Here is a 15,381-nt window from a genome sequence, read left to right as displayed (position 1 = left end):
CACAGCTGAATGTATCACATAAAGATGATTCTAGAAATAGAAGTTATTTGCAATTATTTTATACTATGTACAAATTAGAGTTCTATGTTCATAGTGTCTATACTCATTGAAGAAGAAAGGAAATGGAATGATTTAAAATTCCCAAAACATGCTATATCATATCAAAACAGACCACAATAGTTATGATAAAGAAAATAGTGATTTTTAAAAGTATTTTTGTGGAGGATCAAAAATGTAGGATGTTTATTCTAGGGAAGAAAACCACAATTGTTCAACTCTTCTCCCTGGTATGTTCCTGTTCTGTCTCAGAATGTTCCTATAAAGCATTTCTAAGATCAGGATTGCTGCTTGGCATTGTCTTAAACTTTCCTTGAATTTAAGAGCGATCTAAGCCATGCTGCCTTGCTCCTGATATATTGGTGAGTAGGCCTTCGAAGATTCTATTTTCCACACAGGGTCAAGACTGCTGACAAGGGATTAATCAGCTGCTCCTCCTAAGCCATGAATCAGAACAATTGCTGTCAGGTTCCTGTGGTACAAATGCCTGGGAAGAGAAGAGTTGGGAAATGAAAGAATGTATCAGGAATGTAGAAACAAAAAGAGCCAGAGAATAAGAGAAGCTAGCTGAATCTACAATTTGGCTACCTGTGATTTGATCTGGTTCAGTCACGAAATTAAATAGATGAAATAAATGTTGAACTAAATGCTTTCGAGGATCCACCCTATTCCTCTGAGATCACTCTCTTATATCACTTGTGACATTTTATAAAAAAGCTTTCTGTCCATTTACTCTTTTTTGGTTGGCACTGCCTATGTTCAGGTACACATTGAAACATGTCTATTGGCTGAGGGTTATATTCAGGGAAGTCTGGGCTAAATGTGTGCTCCTCTTCTGTACAGCTACTGCAGAGCCAACATTGTATTTAACCTCTCTGTGTATGTTTGCATTATAGAATTGGAGAATGCTGAGTGAATATGCATGGAGTGGAAATGAAAACCCACATTCTTAGATTGTAACAGGATTCTTTGTGTAGGAAGATATACTTACGTTAAATGGCCTTTCTGTAAGTGAGATTGTCTATGAGGACATGAAAACGCATGCAGACTAATATCACATTTGTAGAAACAACTGTGTCTAGATTTCCAGATAATAGTGAGGAAAATAACAAAGAATTCTTTTTCTTGAGCATCATATATCATATGCAGATAGGTATTTCTGATTTTGATCTTCAGAATATGGTATTTATAGGAAGGCAAGTATTAGAACTGTGATTTAAAATAATAGGGAATATAGAACAAAGGGGATTAATAATTGTGCCATGAAAAGTAAATCATTTTGTATTAGAGAAACGGGACTATAAAGGGAAGTTTTCAAAATAAAGCCTTTTTTATTAAAAATAAATATATTCAATGTTAATACATTCTAAATACTGTAGAAAACAACTCTTTCACAATTAAAAATAAATAGAAATTTTATGCTGATATATTTTAGAAGAAGAATTTGATTTTTGAAATTTTAAGAATAAAATTATATAAATATTTCTGTCATAATGTAAAAATGGTCATTTATAAAGATTGGCTGTGTACTGCGGTTTGTTGTTACAGATGAGTAACTGAAAGTAATGAATGTATTTTGATGTTTCACAATGATGTTGTATATGTATATAGTTTATAAAGAAGTATAAAATATTAAAATTAGGAATAAATAGGAACAAAAGATATGAGTATTAAAGCCTTTCTATATGCATCAAGATTGCATTTTATTCTGGGCATATATTTAGTGCAAACTGTGAGCAATAAATGCTTGCTGTTTTTAAAACACAGCACAAAATTAGCGTGTTAAGAGCTACTCTACAAAATAGTGCTTTATATAAAAATAGTATTAGTAAACATGCATTAGTAAGCACTGTGTCTTATCATTTTAAGTGAAGAGTTTGGTATATCTATATTATGAGTAAAGAAATTTGAGTTACTAGAGAATGATATATGGTGTGCACCATATTTCACAAGAATGCCTCTTCTCTTAAAGTATATACCCTGTGTCTTCAAAATGTTATTGAGAAATAAGTGTACAGCTACTGGTACGTTCCTTAAATGCACTGAAAACATAGAAATACATTTGATTACATAGTGTAAGAAGTGATATTAAAATTATCTATTGCTTGGATGAAAAAAAAACCTTTACTTGACAGACAAAAAGAAAACCTGAAAAATCTTGTAAAACAGATTGGCATGCAAAGGGCTTAGAGGAAGCACTATTTTTAGAAATAGATGAGTTATTTTTATCCACATGCAAAGATTAATGAATCTTATAATTGATGAAATATTTGATTAAAAATAATTGCATGTAGAGTGAGTCAAAATGACTGTTTAGCACAGTTCTGACAATGATTTATAATGTACTTGGCAAAGTTGTACAAAGCAGTGCATGTAAGTAATCTATAAAAGGCTACAAAGAGTGGATTTAATATATCCTGTTTATTGATGATATTTTATATAAGTAGAAGCAATGAAAAAGCATTTCTAGTAAGGTGCTAAGAGTATACCTGAACTTAATAATGTATTTGTGTAGCATCTCCTGAATTTATTCTATTTTTAACAGTGCAGTTTTGTTAGTGTTCTTCACAGAACAGGAATCTTTGTTTTTGATGCTACTGTCCCACCACTTAGGCAAGAGTATTCAAGGCAAGTTGTGCATGAAACCCCCTATCCTTATTTTTATTTTTATCTTTATTTTTGTAAAAGAGGATATTTGCATATCCACAATTAAATAATATTTGTTTTCTAATTGCAAACGATTTAGTATAAAATGGTAACTGATGAAAATGCATATGTCAAATCTCATACACACACACACACACACACACACACACACACACACATTTAAAGCTTAATGTGCCTGAATGTAATTTCTGCAAAACAAAGTAAACTACTACAGATGATGTGCAGAGATGCTCACATGCAGAGGTGCTCACATGGAGAGGTGCTCCCCCAGGACAGAGCAAGGGGGACACTGAAAGGCAGGCCTGGCACTGAATAACCTTCCCTTTTTGAAAGGAAGGAAGTCATAGATGTGATTCCTACCTTTCTCTTCAGAAAGGATGAATGAGGACATCAAAGCCACAGTCAGGCCATACAGTCTGGTTATTTTTTTTCTCAATCATAGTAGACCTTTAGGCAAAGAAACAAAAATTTCTCCTTACTATTAAAGAACAAAATTAGTATTTTTAAGTTGCTGAGTAAGTATGCACAACTGAATTTCACACCTGATTAATTTACTTTTTTGCACCAATATTTCATCATACTGCAACAATATCTCCTCTGTTTTCTAAATATCATTTGCGAAGAAGGTTTTCAGTGATATATAAACATGTTCTAAGCAGTATTATTTTGAATTCCATATATATATAAGCATGCATGGCAACTGTCTATTTTCTTTTTTTACATTTATTTCACTAGAATATAAATTTAACCGGAACAAAAGAGATTTTGGAAAACAGATTTGAAAACATCTCTGTGGCTTTATCATTTTTATTATACTTTTCATTATTTAAAACATTAAATTTAAATATATTTTGATTATATTCCCTTCACCAAGTAGTTCTAGATTCTCTTTGTCACTACCAACCCAGCTTGAATTTATTTCAAAAAAACAACCAAAAACCCAGTGCATCAACAAAATGTCATAAAAGCAAGAAAACAATTAACACAGCACCCAAAAAGAAAGAAAAAGACTTTAATAAAATAAAAGCACACACACACATGCATACACACACACATAAATAAACAACAACAAAATCTAGGGAGTCTGATTATATGCTGGTCAACTACAATATAAGACCTGAGTTGAAGTGGCTGATATATCCATCGTCACTCAATACCATAGTGTCTAGGGTTTCATTCATTCATTCATTCATTCACTCACTCATTCATTCGTTCTTAATTCATTCATTTAAACATAGAAAATAATACACAATAAGATCAAACAATAAACAAACAAAAAGTTATTTCAATGAAGTTGTACGAGAGAAACCAAGGATATGAAAAGAGGCCAAGGGAACACACAAAAGAACCTATCTGTTCACACACTCATGATTCACATAAAAAGAAGCCCAGCTATAGACACAGAGGACAAGGTACTGACCTTCGCAGGTCCTGTGCTTCCTCTTTCAGTCTCTGGGTTCATATGAACTGTGCTCAAGTTGATGTAGAAGGCCTTGTTCTCCTGGTGTCCTCCATCCCCTCTGACTCTTAGGTTCCACATCCTCTCCAGTAGGTTTCCCTAAGCTCTGAAGGGAGGAATTTGATGGAGACATCCCAGTTAGAACTGAGTGTTTTTTATATATATATAAATTAGTAGAAAACAGGTTTCTTTTAAGAAAAATAATATCAGAAATATATCTAACCACATCAAATTTTATTTCTATAGCACTGCTGTTATCTCCAACTTGCATAATATTCTTAAAGAATTTGTTTACTAAATATTTGGAAACTACCAAAAATTAAAAGGTTGTAAAATGTGGTTTGAAGAAGATATAATTTTGTCAGCAAACTAAAATTATTTTAAAATGTACCTGAGATGGAATTTATTTGTGACACAAAAGAAATTTTGGTTAAATAATGCTTCAAAATTCCCCAAGAATAAACTCTCCTGTTATTAGAGATGAATTTGGAACCAGATGAATTCCTAAATGGCACACGTTTCTTCCATTATTTAACTGTTCAAGGAATAAATCTTTACTGAAACAATTGCTTAAAAGTATTTAGAGAAACATTAACATTAATGTCTTTTTAGAAAAAAACTTTCCTATTTGATTATATTTTATCAAATGGGAATTAGTTGTATAATCTTTTTTGTTCAAAGAAAAATGCTTCATTAATTCTTATTTATCTAGTATGTAAAATATAACACACAAATAATAAGAAAATAAATCATCTACAATATCAACAATCATAGACACCTACAATTTAACTGCTTCATTCCAGTCTTATTCCTCTTAGGAATTTGTCTTTTGTAACAAAAATAAAATAAAAAAGGTATTATACTAAACTGCAAACAATTTGTTATGCTACATGAAGAATGTTTATTTCAAAGTGTGAATAAAGTGTGTTTTCATTGCAAACTTCAGAAACCACACTATAGAAATGTGTGACCATCAATTCTTTGTATTTTGGATTAATTGTGTTTCAGCAAATAAGGGAATTTGACATGTGAAAAGTTCTAAACTGAATAGTATATAATAATAGTGATTACTCTGCTCCTTCTTGTATCTTCTCTCCTTTTCCTGGTTCAGAATTCTGTGGGTTATTTGAAAAACATAATATATTTTTCACCTTTCATGCTTTCAAATCATTCCTCAGTTAGAAAATGTAATAAAAATATGAATAATTATAAAAATAAGAGAATTGTGCTTTGTTGCAGCCATGCTTACAGAAAGAATATTTTGCAGGCTTAACTGCTGATGTTTTATTCTTGCATTTTTTTATTAGCAAATACTCTTATGCAGTATCACTATTTGCAATATCATTCACAAAGGACACGGGGTTATGATTCAAAGATATTACCTTGCCTTATATGCTAAGCCAGTGTGTGTGCGTGTCTGTGTGTGCGTGTCCATGTGTGTGTGTGTCCGTGTCCGTGTGTGTGTGTGTGTGTGTGTGTGTGTGTGAGAGAGAGAGAGAGAGAGAGAGAGAGAGAGAGAGAGAGAGAGAGAAAGAAAGAGAGAGAGAGAAGTATGTGTTTATATGCATGTGTGCATCTGTGTGTAACTTGTGGGATAATATGCGTTTGTGTGAACATGTATACTCATGTTCACATTTAGAGAATGAAAGTCCTAGAACTGCAAAATTAAAAAGTGAGGAAAACATGCAAAAAGCCATGTGAGCAGTGTAGAAAAATTCAGGATGCTCCAGGGGCAGAAAAGATTTTCTTTTCTTTTTCCCACTTTTCACTATCAAAATTCTCTTTTTTTTTGATTTTTAATATTTTTATTACATATTTTCCTCAATTACATTTCCAATGCTATCCCAAAAGTCCCCCATAGCGCCCCCCAATTCCCTACCCACCCATTCCCATTCTTTTGGCCCTGGCATTCCCCTATATTGGGGCATACAAAGTTTGCAAGTCCAATGGGCCTCTCTTTCCATTGATGGCCGACTAGGCCATCTTTCGATACATATGCAGCTAGAGACAAGAGCTCCGGGGTTCTGGTTAGTACATCATGTTGTTCCAACAATAGGGTTGCAGATCCCTTTAGCTCCTTGGGTACTTTCTCTAGCTTCTCCATTGGGAGCCCTGTGATACATCCAATAGCTGACTGTGAACATCCACTCCTGTGTTTGCTAGGCCCCGGCATCGTCTCACAAGAGACAGCTATATTTGGGTCCTTTCAGCAAAATCTTGCTAGTGTATGCAATGGTGTCAGCGTTTAGAAGCTGATTATGGGATGGATCCCTGGATACGGCAGTCTCTAAATGGTCCATCCTTTCATCACAGCTACGAACTTTGTCTCTGTAACTCCTTCCCTGGGTGTTTTGTTCCCAATTCTAAGAAGGTGCACAGTGTCCACACTTTGGTCTTCATTCTTCTTGAGTTTCATGCGTTTATCAAATTGTATCTTATATCTTGGGTATCCTAAGTTTTGGGCTAATATCCACTTATCAGTGAATACATATTGTGTGAGTTCTTTTGTGATTGTGTTATTTCACTCAAGATGATGCCCTCCAGGTCCATCCATTTGGCTAGGAATTTCATAAATTCATTCTTTTTAATAGCTGAGTAGTACTCCATTGTGTAAATGTACCATAATTTCTGTATCCATTCCTCTGTTGAGGGACATCTGGGTTCTTTCCAGCTTCTGGCTATTATAAATAGGGCTGCTATGAACATAGTGGAGCATGTGTCCTTTTTACCGGTTGGGACATCTTCTGGATATATGCCCAGGAGAGGTATTGCTGGATCCTCCGGTAGTACTATGTCCAATTTTCTGAGGAACCGCCAGACTGATTTCCAGAGTGGTTGTACAAGCTTGCAATCCCACCAACAATGGAGGAGTGTTCCTCTTTCTCCACATCCTCGCCAGCATCTGCTGTCACCTGAATTTTTGATCTTAGCCATTCTGATTGGTGTGAGGTGGAATCTCAGGGTTGTTTTGATTTGCATTTCCCTGATGATTAAGGATGTTGAACATTTTTTCAGGTGTTTCTCTGCCATTCGGTATTCCTCAGGTGAGAATTCTTTGTTCAGTTCTGAGCCCCATTTTTTAATGGGGTTATTTGACTTTCTGGAGTCCACCTTCTTGAGTTCTTTATATATATTGGATATTAGTCCCTTATCTGATTTAGGATAGGTGAAGATCCTTTCCCAATCTGTTGGTGTTTTTTTTGTCTTATTGATGGTGTCTTTAGCCTTGCAGAAGCTTTGTAGTTTCATGAGGTCCCACTTGTCAATTCTCGATCTTACAGCACAAGCCATTACTGTTCTATTCAGGAATTTTTCCCCTGTGCCCATATCTTCAAGGCTTTTCCCCACTTTCTCCTCTATAAGTTTCAGTGTCTCTGGTTTTATGTGAAGTTCCTTGATCCACTTAGACTTGACCTTAGTACAAGGAGATAGGAATGGATCGATTCGCATTCTTCTACATGTTAACAACCAGTTGTGCCAGCACCATTTGTTGAAAATGCTGTCTTTCTTCCACTGGATGTTTTTAGCTCCCTTGTCGAAGATCAAGTGACCGTAGGTGTGTGGGTTCATTTCTGGGTCTTCAATTCTATTCCATTGGTCTATTTGTCTGTCACTATACCAGTACCATGCAGTTTTTATCACAATTGCTCTGTAGTAGAGCTTTAGGTCCGGCATGGTGATTCCACCAGAGGTTCTTTTATCCTTGAGAAGAGTTTTTGCAAACAATTTCTTTATTTATATCAATAGTCTTGAAGATACTAAACAACATACTATTTTAAAACCCTCATACTTCCCTATTCTTACTAGACAAGTAATTCTGACATCTGCCCACAATGTGTTTACCTTTTTTTATTGATAAATTAAAGTTGATCGAGATAACCAGATACTAATAATAGAATGAAGGGTGCAATGACTCACCTGAGGATCCATCTCATTTACAATCACCAAACCCAGACACTGTTGTGGATGCCAACAAGTGCTTGCTGAGAGGAGCCTGATGTAGCTCTCTCATGAGAGGCTCTGTCAGTGCCTCACAAATACAGAGGTGGAAGCTCACAGCCATCCATTGGATGGAGCATAGGATCCCCAATGAAGGTGCTAGAGAAAGGACCCAAGGGACTGAAGGGGTTTGCAACCCCATAGGAGGCACAACAATATGAACTAACCAGTACACCCAGAGCTCCCAGGGACTAAACCACTAACCAAAGAGCACATATGGTGGGACACATCACTCTATCAGCATATGCAGCAGAGGATGGTCAAGTTGGTCATCAATGGGGGGAGAGGCCCTTTGTCCTATGAACACTCTATGCCCAAGTGTAGAAGAATGCCAGAGCCAGGAAGTGGGTGTGGGTGGTTTGGTGAGCAGGGGGAGTGGGGAAGGGGTAGGGAAGGGTGGTTTTTAGAGGGGAAACCAGAAAAGGGCATAACATTTGAAATGTAAATAAAGAAAATATACAAAAAAGAAAGAAATATATTTAATTTTACAAACTGAAATTTTAATTGAATTGAACAATTATATTGCTTAATTGATTGTCTTGTTTAGATAGATTGGGGAAAAAATATATATATATAAATCTGTGTGTGTGTGCGCGCGCACATGTGTGTGTATACATGTGTGTGTATATTTGTGTGTGTGTGTCTGCATATAAATGTGTACATGTGTGTGCACATGTCTGTGGAGACAGACAGACAGACAGACAGACAGATAGACAGACAGAGAACGATGGGTAAGAAAGCTCTATTATGCGTAAGGAGAAGTAGAAATGATCACAGATGCAAGACATATTTAAAAAGATCACATAAACATCTTTAAAGCCCTGATTACAAGTGTCAAATGTTTTTAACATGCTTCAACTGTTAAGTAATCTTGGCTCCATTACTTTGGAGTGTCAAACTATGACATTATTTGCATGTTAAACACCTAAATGTGGTATTAATGGTACTTTCTCTTTGAAGTTTATTTTCCAAGCAAAGTTCATAAGACATATTTGTAAATATAGTAGCCTATATTTTTGTATGCTTGCAGATGAAAAAGGATTTACTTAAAGAAGTCAGTGAAGGTATACATGATCTGAAATATATTCTCTTTATATTGTCTCATGGTTAATTTTTGTATAAATAAAATATTTTTTCTCTGTTTGAAAGAAAACTATGTTTATATTTATTAAAAATTTAAATAAAGCCAGGCATGGTGGTGCACTCCTTTAATCCCAGCACTCATGAGGCAGAGGCAGAGGCAGAGGCAGAGGCAGAGGCAGAGGCAGAGGCAGAGGCAGAGGCAGAGGCAGAGGCAGAGGCAGAGGCAGAGGCAGAGGCAGAGGCAGAGGCAGAGGCAGAGGCAGAGGCAGAGGCAGAGGCAGAGGCAGAGGCAGAGGCAGAGGCAGAGGCAGAGGCAGAGGCAGAGGCAGAGGCAGAGGCAGAGGCAGAGGCAGAGGCAGAGGCAGAGGCAGAGGCAGAGGCAGAGGCAGGTGGATTTCTTAGTTCGAGGCCAGTCTGGTGAGTTCCAGGACAGCCAGGGCTATAAACAGAAACCCTGTCTCGAAAAACCAAAAAAATAAAAAAAAAAAAAATAAATCTGATCTTTAGTTTCTGACTTATAAAGAGAGAAATAATAATGATAAGGAAAACCTCAAAGAATCTAAGCTGTGCTATCAATTTCATGACAGACTTTATTTTGTCGAGTAAAAATACTATTCATTCTTTTATTACTAAAAATATATTTCTGTTTTTTAACTGCAAATTACTAAGGAATAAATACTAATAGATTTGAAGAAGAGTAGAAACAAAGAATGGTCTTTTATAGATTCTTTGAGGTACAAAGAGAGATTATTTTTCCAATTTATTTTATAACAGAAGTAAAAATTCATATAACCAACCACTAACACCCTTCCCTCGTATTCATACAACCAATCACTATCACCCTTCCACATAGTCATATGACCAATCACTATCACCCTTCCACATAGTCATATGACCAATCACTATCACCCTTCCACATAGTCATATGACCAATCACTATCACCCTTCCACATAGTCATATGACCAATCACTATCACCCTTCCACATAGTCATATGACCAATCACTATCACCCTTCCACATAGTCATATGACCAATCACTATCACCCTTCCACATAGTCATATGACCAATCACTATCACCCTTCCACATAGTCATATGACTAATCACTATTACCCTTCCACATAGTCATATGACTAATCACTATCACCCTTCCACATAGTCATATGACCAATCACTATCACCCTTCCACATAGTCATATGACTAATCACTTTTACCCTTCCCTGTATTCATAGGACCAATCATTATCACCTTCCCCCATGCCACAATCACTATTGCCCTTCCTCATATTCAAATACCCAATCGTTATTACCCTTCTCCATAATCATATAACCAATCACTATCACCCTTCCCTATATTTATACAACCGATCACTACTAAACTCCCCCCCCCATATTCCTACAACCCATCAATATCACCCTTCCCCCATATTGGTATAGCCAATCACAGACAATGAAAAAATACCTGGGATGCTAGTGTTTTCTTGTGTCTAGTTTACTAAATTAAACCTTTACTTTTTAAAGCCAATTTACATGTTAATTAGATATAAAAATTAATCTGTTAAAAATGCTCAATTTTTAAAAATCAGTTTACTTATAACCCTTTTAGATTTAACCATGTTTTCCTAAAATGCCATGAACAATTTCACTGACATATATCTGTTTGTTTATTTGCAGTTTTACATATATGTATATATAGAAGCATATATATGAATATAGTATGATTATATATCTTATATAATATACAATATGTTATATATATATCTTATATGTAATGTAATTATATTTTATAATGTTTAAGTGACATTTGAGTTAATGTTGTCAGTCTAAGAAATAAACCAAAACTTAGAGTACTCTCATCTGTAGGCATTACTAAGTTCATATTCATCATATTTGTGTAAACATTCTTCCTTTAAAATGGCCTTCATGATACAATCATCCTTGCAAATCTTCAATGAGGTCAAGTTATCACAAAAAGAGTTTATATTTATGTGATACTAGCCCATATTTTGGGGGATTAAAATAGGAAAAGTAGAAAAGAAAGGTAATAAGAAGCTCAGAGATATAAGCTGTTCAATCTTTCATGTGTGATCACAATCAGAGGTTTTATACAACCTTTGAGGAAAAAGAATATCAATGATCTGTATGTATAAGGCTATAACATAGCTTGTTTGAAAGACAGTGTTCATTTCCATGTATATATTCATTTGCTTATTTTAAGTGTATGTTCTTAATATTTCATAGCAATGCTTTGTATCCTTTCATTACATTTGGATCTTAAAAGACAAACAAAAAACTGTGCTGAACATTTGGGAAACAGAGCAGAAGAACATTCTATCTTAGAACTTGCCAGCCACACATTTTTCTGTTAAACAGAGAGATTTTACACTTGTTCCAGCTCACTGGGTTTTGCCTATGCAGCACTTTCCGTGGTTGTTTTACCCATTAATCACATAAGAATGTCACTTTTATTACAATAGCACTACAAGTTTAGATGCCTCTAAATGCCATACCCAGTTTGGGTTAACAATTTATGTATAAGACTTGACTTAGAATATATCCTCCTTATTTCCAAAACCAAATAATCTTTGATATAAAAAGATTTTAATCTTTAACTGTTGTCTACAGTCCAAAACTTTCCCCAATTTATGAAAATAATAGCCTAATGACTTTCTTATTATGTTTTTGGTCAGTGCCCATTCATTAGTTTACCATGACTACCCAAAGGGGGTGTTTGATTTCTGGCATGTATATTGTAAGATTTTTAAAGTTATATATATATTATATATTGTTTGTTTGTTTGTTTGTTTGTTTTGGAACAAGGTTTCTCTGTGTAGCCCTGGCTGTCCTGGAACTCACTTTGTAGACCAGGCTGGCCTTGAACTCAGAAATCCACCTGCCTCTGCCTCCCAAGTGCTGGGATTAAAGGCATGCGCCACCACGTCCATCTTTAAAGTTATATTTTTTAAAATGCACTTATTGATAATTTTGTTAAATTTTTCATATATAAGCCAATTTGATCATATTCCTTCTATAAACAATCCCTATTTCTAACAAACTCATGAAATATTATAAGGAAGTACACTATTTTTTTATAATTAATAAATGCTAGTAAAAATGATGGGGCTAAGAAGATTGGTCTATGGATAAAAGTAGTTGATGTGCTAGTGTGAGACATTGCGTTGTATCCCTAGCTCTGGTAGAAAAGCCATGTGGGAGTATACATACCTATAATCCCCCTGCTCTGCAGCATGGACACAAGACAGTTTATGGGGCTTGCTGTCTGACAGCCTATCTACAAGTTCAGTAAGAGACCCACCTCAGGGGATTAAGAAAGGGACTGACAGAGCAATATAGCAGGCAACCACTTCTGGACTCCTGCATACAGAAGCACAGGTCCACAACCACTGGTATATCCACCACACATTTATGTATACAACATACAAAATTTTTATTTGGATTTCATCTAGTTAATTTAAATTATTAAGCAAACTAATTCCAAAAATAAATACTTTGTGTATTTATACTTATAATTCTAGAGAATGGGAATTTAAAACATTGTATCTTATGATAATAATATGCTTATAGTGTTTAGAAAATAGAAGAATAAATACTTTAACACTTGGAAAGAGAAAAGTAAATGAAATGTAATAATATTCATTTGCCAATATGTAACATTAGCATAACTTACAATTTGTCAAATATATTTATATATAATATATCTGATTGATTTATAATATATATATATAATGTATGAAGGGAACAATAGATGGCACAGTAAGATTGTTTACAGTCAGGGCTAATGGACTGAGTTAATAAGAGAGAAGAAAACTAACTACTCTAAGATTTCTTCTGATTTCTACACAGTCCATGTCATGCTTTCATGTGCACATGCACACACACACACACACACACAAAAGGGAAGAAAGAAAGAAAGAAAGAAAGAAAGAAAGAAAGAAAGAAAGAAGGAAGGAAGGAAGGAAGGAAGGAAGGAAGGAAGGAAGGAAGGAAAGAAAGAAAGAAAGAAAGAAAGAAAGAAAGAAAGAAAGAAAGAAAAGAAAAGAAAAGAAAAGAAAAGAAAAGAAAAGAAAAGAAAAGAAAAGAAAAGAAAAGAAAAGAAAGAAGGAAAGGAAGGAAGGAAGGAAGGAAGGAAGGAAGGAAGGAAGGAAGGAAGGAAGGAAGGAAGAAGGAGAAGGGAGGAGGGAGGCAGAAAGAAAGAGAGAAAAAGAGAGAAAGGAAGGAACAAAGAAAGGAAGAAAGAAAGTGAAAGAGGGAGAGAGGAGAAAGGCAGGGAGAGAGGTGGGAGGGAGGGAGACAGGAAGAAAAAATAACAGAGGGAAAAAGAAGTAAAAAGGGCCCAAAATAATACACAAATCCAGCATTTTTATTTACTGAAATTATTAACCATAAATGATGAGACATAATTAAAACCATTTGCCAAAGTATCTAATGGAAAATAGTCATAGTTTCTGACCAAGCAGCTGTGAAACCCTTTGTACCTCCATGTAGGGGGATTTTTGATGTAGATGTTGTTAATTTGGTATGGTATGTGCACGGAAAATTCAAAACCTTTTTAAATTCCCTCTTGGTTTCCTTTGCTTAAATAAAAATCTTCAAATTTCATTTACAAATAAACTTCATAAAATTGCTGTGAACGTGCAGAACAGAATAGATGTCATTTTAGGCCTTTGCACTCTAACTTCATGAACAGTATCTCAGACACTCCTGGTAGAGCTAGGGGTCAGAAAGTTACAGCCAGGGGTTGCCTTGCTTCTGATGTTGTTTTCTCCAACCATTTCAGGTCGTGTTATAAAATTCTATGGATCAACACATTTTTCATTCACAGCAAAAAGTAATTCCTCAATAATTCATCTTTACCTTACCAAGAAAATAGATCACTTTGTTCAAATTCTAGCTCTAGAATTCATCAGCAGAGGAAGAGGAAAGATTCAGACAAGCACATCTCAGGACACCGTACCCTGAAACATGAACAGATGGAGAGAAACCAAGTACCTTCTCTTGGGGATACTTGTATCTAACAATTCAATTCTGAATTTAATATCTGAAGAAGTCTGAAACTTATTCAATATTTATTTATTTATTACTTATTTATTTATCATTTAGTGACTCAAAGATACCTTTTTCTCCACAAATGAACTTTTAAAAAATCAACAGTGAAATTAGATGTAATGTTAATAATAACAAACTAGAAGTGATTGGAAGTTGTCTGGAACAGTTTGTGTCTGTAGTAAGATGACAATAGCAATGGCAGTCATAGTGAGTATAGATTAGGATCCTATCATATAATAGCAATGTGGTTGATGGAAACAGAAATAGCCCCAAAACTGGATAGCTTAGAGGCCACACCCACAAGAAAAGCACTGAGTGTTGGCAGAACATCTCATGAGAGGTGACTGGGAAGGGGGACACCATTTGAAATGTAAATAAACAAAATAAGAAAGAAAGAAAGAAAGAAAGAAAGAAAGAAAGAAAGAAAGAAAGAAAGAAAGAAAGAAAGAAAGAAAGAAAGAAAGGAAGGAAGGAAGGAAGGAAGGAAGGAAGAAGGAGAAGGGAGGAGGGAGGCAGAAAGAAAGAAAGAAAGAAAGAAAGAAAGAAAGAAAGAAAGAAAGAAAGAAAGGAAGGAAGGAAGGAAGGAAGGAAGGAAGGAAGGAAGGAAGGAAGGAAGAAGGAGAAGGGAGGAGGGAGGCAGAAAGAAAGAAAGAAAGAAAGAAAGAAAGAAAGAAAGAAAGAAAGAAAGAAAGAAAGAAAGAAAGAAAGAAAGAAAGAAAGGCAAGCAAAACAGAGCAGGGCAAAGCACTGGGAATCTCAGAGTACATGCTGTATTTTCTCATACTTGGAATTCTGTTTATATTGTTCAAATTAACATAGGTTTTCCTTAATGAAACTTTTCCAGTTAAAACGTGGCAAGTAAAACACTATATGAACATTTTAATATTAGTTCATTAAATCAACCCAGTTCTGACTTGTAATGAGGCCATGCCTTTTGATGTTTTATTCAGGTTTGCAGAAATATCCATGACAATAAGTGTGTGCCCTGTAGACATGGTCATATAAGTTTTAAAAAATCATTTCCTGTTAGCAAGCTCTTGTAGTAAATT

At 35.0% G+C, this 15,381-nt stretch overlaps 1 long non-coding RNA gene across 1 annotated transcript in view; it reads right to left on the bottom strand.

Moving 5' to 3' along the window:
• Window positions 1-245: 245 nt before the first annotated feature.
• LOC110290674 (uncharacterized) overlaps window positions 246-15,381 on the bottom strand; it is a 282,015-nt gene continuing 266,879 nt past the window's right edge. The window contains exons 5-7 of the long non-coding RNA XR_002377489.3: window positions 4,145-4,289; window positions 3,085-3,171; window positions 246-544 (exon numbers count right to left, since the gene is read on the bottom strand). This is a non-coding gene — a long non-coding RNA (uncharacterized LOC110290674). The remainder of the gene's footprint in view (window positions 545-3,084; window positions 3,172-4,144; window positions 4,290-15,381) is intronic.

The sequence above is a fragment of the Mus caroli genome, unplaced genomic scaffold, assembly GCF_978045245.1.
Source record: "Mus caroli unplaced genomic scaffold, Mus_caroli_1 scaffold_3, whole genome shotgun sequence".
Classification (NCBI taxonomy): domain Eukaryota; kingdom Metazoa; phylum Chordata; class Mammalia; order Rodentia; family Muridae; genus Mus; species Mus caroli.
Note: the sequence above shows the minus strand (reverse complement) of the source record. Positions and strands in the feature narration are given on the sequence as shown.